The sequence below is a fragment of the Nerophis lumbriciformis genome, linkage group LG27 (genome assembly GCF_033978685.3).
Source record: "Nerophis lumbriciformis linkage group LG27, RoL_Nlum_v2.1, whole genome shotgun sequence".
In the NCBI taxonomy this organism is placed as follows: Eukaryota; Metazoa; Chordata; class Actinopteri; order Syngnathiformes; family Syngnathidae; genus Nerophis; species Nerophis lumbriciformis.
Window position 1 is genome coordinate 23,922,707 of NC_084574.2, and position 10,218 is coordinate 23,932,924.

The following is a 10,218-nucleotide window of genomic DNA, read 5'->3' on the forward strand; positions in this document are numbered from 1 at the left end:
TCAGTCATATATTCCCATTTGTCTGGGAGTTAAACACAGCCTCACTGCTAAATAGACACCCTTCCTCCATCACGTTGGACGAGCAAGCGAGCAAAAGCATCTCATTCCCATTACTGTTGACCTGCATGAGGACTCCCTCTGAGCCTGTTTGAAGAACCTGTGAGGTCCCGGGAGTCGTGTTGCCGCTTGTGTTACAATCTGTGTATCTTCAACCACGTTCAGCACTTTTTTTCCCCTTCAATGACTTCATGAAATATGTGTGTGTGTGCACTTCAATGACCTGCAAAAGCACTCTAGTCTTTAGCTTGACAACTTCTCTACAGGGGGCGGGGGGGAAGCAAGACTCACTCATTATACTCTTCTTTGCATCAAGTCCAAGAAGAGGAATGCCCTCCCACGTGCTGCAGAGAACATCTGTTGGAAACAACTAGAGGCTCGGGAGATATACTGTAGAGGCGGAATGGGACTTTTCAATACAGATTAGGGTTGTAAGGTATACCGGTAGGGTAGGCGTATAACGGTACACAAACATTTCGGTTCGGTACATACCTCGGTTGAGAGGTCACGGTTCGGGTAATTTTCGGTAAAGTAAGAAAACAACAAAATATACATTTTTGGGTTATTTATTTACCAAATTTGCAAAATCTTCCACCAAAAATATTTTTCTTAGTGGAATATTTGATGTGAAGTAATGGGAACCTTGGATAGGTCAATAATTCATAATAACATTGATTTTGATTCAATATTATGGTTTGAGCAATGACAGTTTGAAAGAAAAAAAAAAACAGCTTTGTTTTATTAGTCAACATTGCTACTTTTTCTAAATTACATTTAACCTTTAAGCTTTTTTATTCCACTTTTGTTATGTTTTTGTTTATTTTAATAGTATTTTTAGAATGTGCCGTGGGCCTTTAAAGGCCTACTGAAACCCACTACTACCGACCACGCAGTCTGATAGTTTATATATCAATGACGAAATCTTAACATTGCAACACATGCCAATACGGCCGGGTTAGCTTACTAAAGTGCAATTTTACTTTTCGCGCGAAATATCCTGCTGAAAACGTCTCGGTATGATGACGTCAGCGCGTGACGTCACAGATTGTAAAGGACATTTTGGGACAGCATGGTGGCCAGCTATTAAGTCGTCTGTTTTCATCGCAAAATTCCACAGTATTCTGGACATCTGTGTTGGTGAATCTTTTGCAATTTGTTCAATGAACAATGGAGACAGCAAAGAAGAAAGCTGTAGGTGGGAAGCGGTGTATTGCGGCCGACTGCAGCAGCAACACAAACACAGCCGGTGTTTCATTGTTTACATTCCCTGAAGATGACAGTCAAGCTTTACCATTGGCCTGTGGAGAACTGGGACAACAGAGACTCTTACCAGGAGGACTTTGAGTTGGATACGCAGACACGGTACCGTGAGTACGCATGCAGCTGCAGCTTCCAAACATTTGATTGCTTGCCCGTACGTGCGTACCGCTATGTGCATGTCACGTACGTAACTTTGGGGACTTTGGGGAAATATATGTGCTGTATGAACTTTGGGGAGGTGAACGGTACTTTGGGCTGTGGGATTGAGTGTGTTGTGCAGGTGTTTGATTGTATTGGCGGGTTATATGGATGGGAGGGGGGAGGTGTTTGTTATGCGGGATTCATTTGTGGCATATTAGCCTGGTTGTGTTGTGGCTAATAGAGTATATATATGTCTTGTGTTTATTTACTGTTTTAGTCATTCCCAGCTGAATATCAGGTCCCAGCCGCCTCTCACAGCATCGTCCCTATCTGAATCGCTCCCACTGCCCTCTGGTCCTTCACTCTCACTTTTCTCATCCACAAATCTTTCATCCTCGCTCAAATTAATGGGGAAATCGTCGCTTTCTCGGTCCGAATCGGTCTCGCTGCCGGTGGCCATGATTGTAAACAATGTGCAGATTTGAGGAGCTCCACAACCTGTGACGTCACACTACTCGTCTGCTACTTCCGGTAGAGGCAAGGCTTTTTTATCAGCGACCAAAAGTTGCGAACTTTATCGTCGATGTTCTCTACTAAATCCTTTCAGCAAAAATATGGCAATATCGCGAAATGATCAGGTATGACACATAGAATGGACCTGCTATTCCCGTTTAAATAAGAAAATCGCATTTCAGTAGGCCTTTAAACATTAGCTGTGGGCCGCAAATGGCCTCCGGGGCACACTTTTGACACCCCTGCTATAGATAATAAAAAATTAAATCTGATAAATCTATGGATAAAAAGCAGAGCCTGGCGACGCATGCACGTTTATCATAACTCTCTCGCTCTCTCTCTGTCTCTGCCCCTCCCTCACAAATGCTGCTGTGAGCACAATTTGTTTTGTTTTTAACCCCTTCTTAACCCTGAACGTACATTGAAAATACACGCAACCCTAACTCAAAATGCCAGACATTTGAGGCATTTAAGAAACACCGCCCTGACAGCTCCGCAAAAGAGGACATGTCCGGTGAAAAGAGGACGTATGGTCAGTCTGTCGTAGCCCGTTAGCTGCTAGCATGCCGCGTGTTGTGCCTCGGTGTGCATTGTTTACACAACGTGCGTTACGCTACTTAATATGTCCGTGTGGAAACTCGTTCGGTACACATGCAAACCGAACCGGAACCCCCGTACCGAAACGGTTCAATACAAATACATGCACCGTTACACCCCTATATACCGGTATTAGTATAGTACCGCGATACTAATGAATCATATTCGGTACTATACCGTCTCTAAAAAGTACTGGTCCCCCATGCCCCCGTCGTGTCATTGTTGGTTTTACGAGCAAAGGAGCATGTTCGGCAGCGCACAATCACGGAGTACTTACAAGCAGACACAGTGTGTAGACAGAAAAGGGAGAACGGACGCATTTTGGCTTAAAAACTAAAGATAAAGGTGAAGTTATAACACTGAAACGCCCTCAGGAAGAGGTGCTTTAAGACATGGCTAGCTAGCTAGCAGCTAAAGTCCAGCCGCAGTCTGCAGTGTTTTAGCTACTTCTAAATCACTAATCCTCGCCTCCATGGCGACAAATAAAGTAAGTTTCTTACAAGTATCATCCCTGCAGGACGAGGAATAGCTAAACATGCTTCACTACACACCGTAGCTCACGGCCGTCACAATGTAAATAAACGCCATTGGTGGATCTACACCTGACATCCACTGTAATGATACCAAGTGCAGGAGTGTATCTAGTCGATACTACTATGATTTCTTCGATATTTTTTAGCCTCACAAAATCTTTTTTTGTTTTTTAAAAATGTATATCATGTTTATAAACTCAGGAAATACGTCCCTGGACACATGAGGACTTTGAATATGACCAATGTATGATCCTGTAACGACTTGGTATCGGATTGATACCCAAATTTGTGGTATCATCCAAAACTAATGTAAAGCATCCAAACAACAGAAGAATAAGTGATTATTACATTTTAACAGAAGTGTAGATAGAACATGTTGAAAGAGAAAGTAAGCAGATATTAACAGTAAATGAACAAGTAGATTAATAATTCATTTTCTACCACTTGTCCTTAATAATGTTGACAAAATAATAGAATGGAAAATGACACAATATCTTACTGCATATGTCAGCAGACTAAATTAGGAGCCTTTGTTTTTTTTTTGTTTTTAAAATTTTTTTTTATTATTATTATTTTAAACAACATAAAAAACACAAGATACACTTACCATTAGTGCACCAACCCCCCAAAAAAATGTCCCTCCCCCATCCACACTCATCCACACTCATTTACACAAAAGGGTCTGTCTCTTTCTGTTATCAAAAACTTCTGGTTCCTACAATATATAATAATATATACTGCAAGGGATACAGTCCTTAAAGCACACATGATTGTGTGTGCTGCTGGTCCACTAACATTTTCATTAATTACTATTTTTTATGTACTTATTTTTATATTGTTTTACTTTCTTTTTTAGTCAAGAAAAAGTATTTTTTTTATTTTTTTTCTATAATAATAGAATGGAAAATTACACAATATGTTACTGCATATGTCAGCAGCTAAATTAGGAGCCTTTGTTTGTTTACTTACTACTAAAAGACAAGTTGTCTTGTATGTTCACTATTTTATTTAAAGACAAACTTGCAATAAGAAACATATGTTTAATGTACCCTAAGATTTTTTGTTAAAATAAAGCCAATAATGCAATTTTTTTGTGGTCCCCTTTATTTAGAAAAGTATCGAAAAGTACAGAAAAGTATCGAAATACATTTTGGTACCGGTACCGGTACCAAAATGTTGGTATCAGGACAACACTGATGCAGATAAACGAACGAACAAGAGAGCATGCAGGCTCTCCTGCAAGGAGTGAACACATTCAGTAACAGCTGCACACAAACACACAGTATAGTGACAGGAGCCTGAAGACACACAATAATGTCTTCTTTTCCTTACACAAGACTTTGCAGACTTCTGCATCAGAGCACTTTTACACACATCATGTATAAACCACAACATGCACGTACCAGCAAAGCCACAACTTATTAAGCTTATAGCTTATTAGGGCCCGAGTGATAGCAGTGTGACAGCAGCGTCACACTTGATTTCTTTGAGGGCCAATCACAGTTATGGCTGCCCTCAGAGGGCAGTTTGTTGCAGTGAATAATATATGAATATGTATGCTTAAGGAGTCCCCTCCTGATAGTGATTATTCTAGACAACTACTCTTTTAGTTGTAAGTAAGCAAACAAAGGCTCCTAATATGGCTGCTGACATATGCAGTAACATATAGTGTCATATTCCATTCTATTATTTTGTCAAAATTATGAGGGACGGGCGGTATAAAATTGATTATTAATGAATTTGTTCATTTACTGTTGATATCTGCTTACCTTCTCTTTCAACATGTTCTATATACACTTCTGTTTAAATGTAATAAGCACTCATTCCTTTGTTGTTTAGATACTTTACATATGTTTTGGGTAGGGATGTCCGATAATGGCTTTTTGCCGATATACGATATTCCGATATTGTCCAAGTCTTTAATTACCGATACCGATATCAACCGATACCGATATCAACCGATATACACAGTCGTGGAATTAACACATTATTATGCCTAATTTGGACAACCAGGTATGGTGAAGATAAGGTACTTTTAATAAAATTAATAAAATAAAATAAGATAAATAAATTAAAAACATTTTCTTGAATAAAAAATAAAGTAAAACAATATACAGTAAACAATAAACAGTTACATTGAAACTAGTAATTAATGAAAATGAGTAAAATTAACTGTTAAAGGTTAGTACTATTAGTGGACCAGCAGCACGCACAATCATGTGTGCTTACGGACTGTATCCCTTGCAGACTGTATTGATATATATTGATATATAATGTAGGAACCAGAATATTAATAACAGAAAGAAACAACCCTTTTGTGTGAATGAGTGTGAATGAGTATGAATGGGGGAGGGAGGTTTTTTGGGTTGGTGCACTAATTGTAAGTGTATCTTGTGTTTTTTATGTGGATTTAATAAAAAAAAACAAAAAAAACAAAAACAAACGATACTGATAATAAAAAACCCGATACCGATAATTTCCGATATCACATTTTAATGCATTTATCGGCCAATAATATCTAACCACTAGGCCACTGAGTAGGTTAGATAATATATATGTATATATATTAGGGCTTTCAGTGTTAACGCATGTGATTGATAAAAAAAAATTATCGCGGTACCATAGATCAGGGGTGTCAAAGTCAAGGCCCGCGGGCCGGACTTGGCCCGCGGGCCTTGACTAATCTATGGCCCCCGGGATGATATTTGATTAGTATTAGAACCGGCCCGCAGGCCACAGCGGCCTGCTGCTGTTTTGCATGCACCAATACTCCATCAGTGTTGGCGCTAGGGATTTTCAAAATGGGGTCCCAGGGACACCATCAAGTCGTACAAATGTGGTCCCACAGTAAATGTCTGTGTCAAAGTCAAGGCCTTGACTTTGACACCCCTGATCTATGGTCCCGCGATATTTTTTTTTTATCAATCACATGCGTTAACACTGAAAGCCCTAATATATATACTGTACATATATCGATCAGTCAATCAATGTTTATCTATATAGCCCTAAATCACAAGTGTCTCAAAGGGCTGCACAAGCCACAACAACATCCGCGGTTCAGCGCCCACACAAGGGCAAGGAAAAACTCACAACCCAGTGGGACGTCGATGAGAATGGCTATGAGAAACCTTGGAGAGGACCGCAGATGGGTACCCCCCCCCCCCCCCCCCTTTCCCCCTTTCCCCTCCTAGGACACACACACACACTTTTTCATTCAATGCATTTTTCTTTTTCATGAATATTTACATTGTAGATTGTCACTAAAAGCATCAAAACTATGAATGAACACGTGGAATTATGTATGTGGAGTCACTTCGCAGGTGTCATAGTTTTGATGCCTTCAGTGACAATCTACAATGTAAATAGTCATGAAAATAAAGAAAATGAATTGAATGAGGAGAAGGTGTGTCCAAACTTTTTGCCTGTACTGTATGTGTATATATATATATATATATATATATATATATATATATATATATATGCACCCCATTACGACCCCGAAAGGTCGTAATGGATGGATATATATATATATATATGTATCTATATGTAAGTATGTATATGTAGGTATATATATATATATATATATATATATATATATATATATATATATATATATATATATATATATATATATATATATATATATATATATATATCTACTAATACATACTTACATATATATATCCATCCATCCATCCATCTTCTTCCGCTTATCCGAGGTCGGGTCGCGGGGGCAGCAGCCTAAGCAGGGAAGCCCAGACTTCCCTCTCCCCAGCCACTTCGTCCAGCTCCTCCCGGGGGATCCCGAGGCGTTCCCAGGCCAGCCGGGAGACATAGTCTTCCCAACGTGTCCTGGGTCTTCCTCGTGGCCTCCTACCGGTCGGACATGCCCTAAACACCTCCTTAGGGAGGCGCTCGGGTGGCATCCTGACCAGATGCCCGAACCACCTCATCTGGCTCCTCTCGATGCGGAGGAGCAGCGGCTTTACTTTGAGCTCCCCCCGGATGACAGAGCTTCTCACCCTATCTCTAAGGGAGAGCCCCGCCACCCGGCGGAGGAAACTCATTTCGGCCGCTTGTACCCGTGATCTTGTCCTTTCGGTCATAACCCAAAGCTCATGACCATAGGTGAGGATGGGAACGTAGATCGACCGGTAAATTGAGAGCTTTGCCTTCCGGCTCAGCTCCTTCTTCACCACAACGGATCGATACAGCGTCCGCATTACTGAAGACGCCGCACCGATCCGCCTGTCGATCTCACGATCCACTCTTCCCTCACTCGTGAACAAGACTCCGAGGTACTTGAACTCCTCCACTTGGGGCAAGATCTCCTCCCCAACCCGGAGATGGCACTCCACCCTTTTCCGGGCGAGAACCATGGACTCGGACTTGGAGGTGCTGATTCTCATCCCAGTCGCTTCACACTCAGCTGCGAACCGATCCAGGGAGAGCTGAAGATCCTGGCCAGATGAAGCCATCAGGACCAAATCATCTGCAAAAAGCAGAGACCTAATCCTGCAGCCACCAAACCGGATCCCCTCAACGCCTTGACTGCGCCTAGAAATTCTGTCCATAAAAGTTATGAACAGAATCGGTGACAAAGGGCAGCCTTGGCGGAGTCCAACCCTCACCGGAAACGTGTCCGACTTACTGCCGGCAATGCGAACCAAGCTCTGACACTGATCATACAGGGAGCGGACCGCCACAATCAGACAGTCCGAAACCCCATACTCTCTGAGCACTCCCCACAGGACTTCCCGAGGGACACGGTCGAATGCCTTCTCCAAGTCCACAAAGCACATGTAGACTGGTTGGGCAAACTCCCATGCACCCTCAAGGACCCTGCCGAGAGTATAGTATAGTATAGTATACATATATATATATATATATATATATATATATATATATATATACACACATATACGTACTTACATATATATATATATATACAGGATATGTATATATATATATATATGTATATATATATATATATATATATATATATATATATATATATATATATATATATATATATATGTGTGACATGTAGGTGGCATAGTCCAGATAAAACATAAAACAAGTAAATCTAAGACCTTAAATGTCACCACATTACCCTACAAAATTAAATTTTACCACACACCAAGTTTGCCGCACAAAAATACACAGCAGAAATGTGTTTGTTAATTCATTATACATCATCGAATAAGAGCGACTAACAGCAATAAGAAAAATGTGGTCAAACAAACACTGATCTTCATGAAACTTGAGTTAAGAAAGTACCGGTATGTGTTTAGCAACTGTGAGGCTTTTCTTCCTTGCGCTCCTTTGTCATTGTATTCCCTGCAGTCTTTTCCTCCTATTGTTTTGTGCTTACTCTTTGTTTTCTACACTTTCTGTGGCTTGGATGGACTGTCATTTGTCTCTATTATGTTGGCGTTGACTGTCTGTTAACCAGCACTTTTTAGGATGTGGTTTGGTGTATAAGTACACATTAGATCAGTGTTTTTCAACCACTGTGCCGTGTCTGGTGTGCCGTGGGACATTATCTAATTTCACCTATCACCTACCTATATATATATATATATATATATATATATATATATATATATATATATATATATATATATATATATATATATATATATATATACACAGTACAGGCCAAACGTTTGGACACACCTCATTCAATGTGTTTTCTTTATTTTCATGACTATTTACATTGTAGATTGTCACTGAAGGCATCAAAACTATGAATGAACACATATGGAGTTATGTACTTAACAAAAAAAGGTGGGCCAAAAATCACTTCATATTCTCTACTGCTAGTGTTACCATATCTGAGTTATTGTGCAGAAATATGGGGAAATAACTACAAATGTGCGCTACATTCGCTAACCGTGTTACAAAAAAGATCAGTTAGAATAATACATAATGTTGGATATAGAGAACATACAAACCCTTTATTTATTGAGTCAAAAATCTTAAAGTTTGGTGATTTGGTAAAATTGCAAACAGCTAAAATGATGTACAAAGCAAACTATAACCTGCTACAAAAGAATGTACAACAATTCTTCTCAACTAAAGAGGAGAAATATAACCTTAGAGGAAAAAATAATTTTAAACATTTATTTGCACGTACAACACTTAGAACTTTTAGCACATCAGTATGTGGAATTAAATTATGGAATGGATTAAGTAAATAAGTTAAAAATTGTACTCATATGATCCAGTTCAAGAGGTTGTTCAAAATAATAGTGCTTACAAAGTACAAAGAAGAAGAATTATGAGAAATATTTCCAACCTTATTGGAAATAAGATATTCTTCATCTCAGTATGTTAATAATGACTGAATTAATTAATTAAATATTACAAAACTGTTGTGCATACTAATTCATACATGTTATTTTATTATATGAAAAGGTCAGTAAATGATTCTATATATTTGTAAACGCTCTGAAGTGGGAAAGGGGTAGGATTAAATAAGCTTTGCTTCTTCCTACTCCTTTTTGGGCATGATGTAAAATGAAATGATATGAAATTGTGTGATGTATTATGCTGTAAGTGTGTTCATGTTCGAAATAAACTAAAGAAATAAATAAATAACTGAAAACATGTTTTATATTTTAGTTTCTTCAAAATAGCCACCCTTTGCTCTGATCACTTTTTTGCACACTCTTGGCATTCTCTTGATGAGCTTCAAGAGGTAGTCACCTGAAATGGTTTTCACTTCACAGGTGTGCTTGAAGCTCATCGAGAGAATGCCAAGAGTGTGCAAAGCAGTAATCAGGAAAAAAAGGTGGCTTTTTTGAAGAAACTAAAATATAAAACTTGAAGCTCATCGAGAGAATGCCAAGAGTTGTTGAATGCCTGTGCTGTCTCGAGCTCGGCAGAGTAACCATGTAATACTCTTCCATATCAGTAGGTGGCAGCCGGTAGCTAATTGCTTTGTAGATGTTGGAAACAGCGGGAGGCAGCGTGCAGGTAAAAAGGTGTCTAATGATTAAACCAGAAATAAACAAAAGGTGAGTGCTCCTAAGAAAAGGCATTGAAGCTTAGGGAAGGCTATGCAGAGCGAAACTAAAACTGAACTGGCTGCAAAGTAAGCAAAAACATGCTG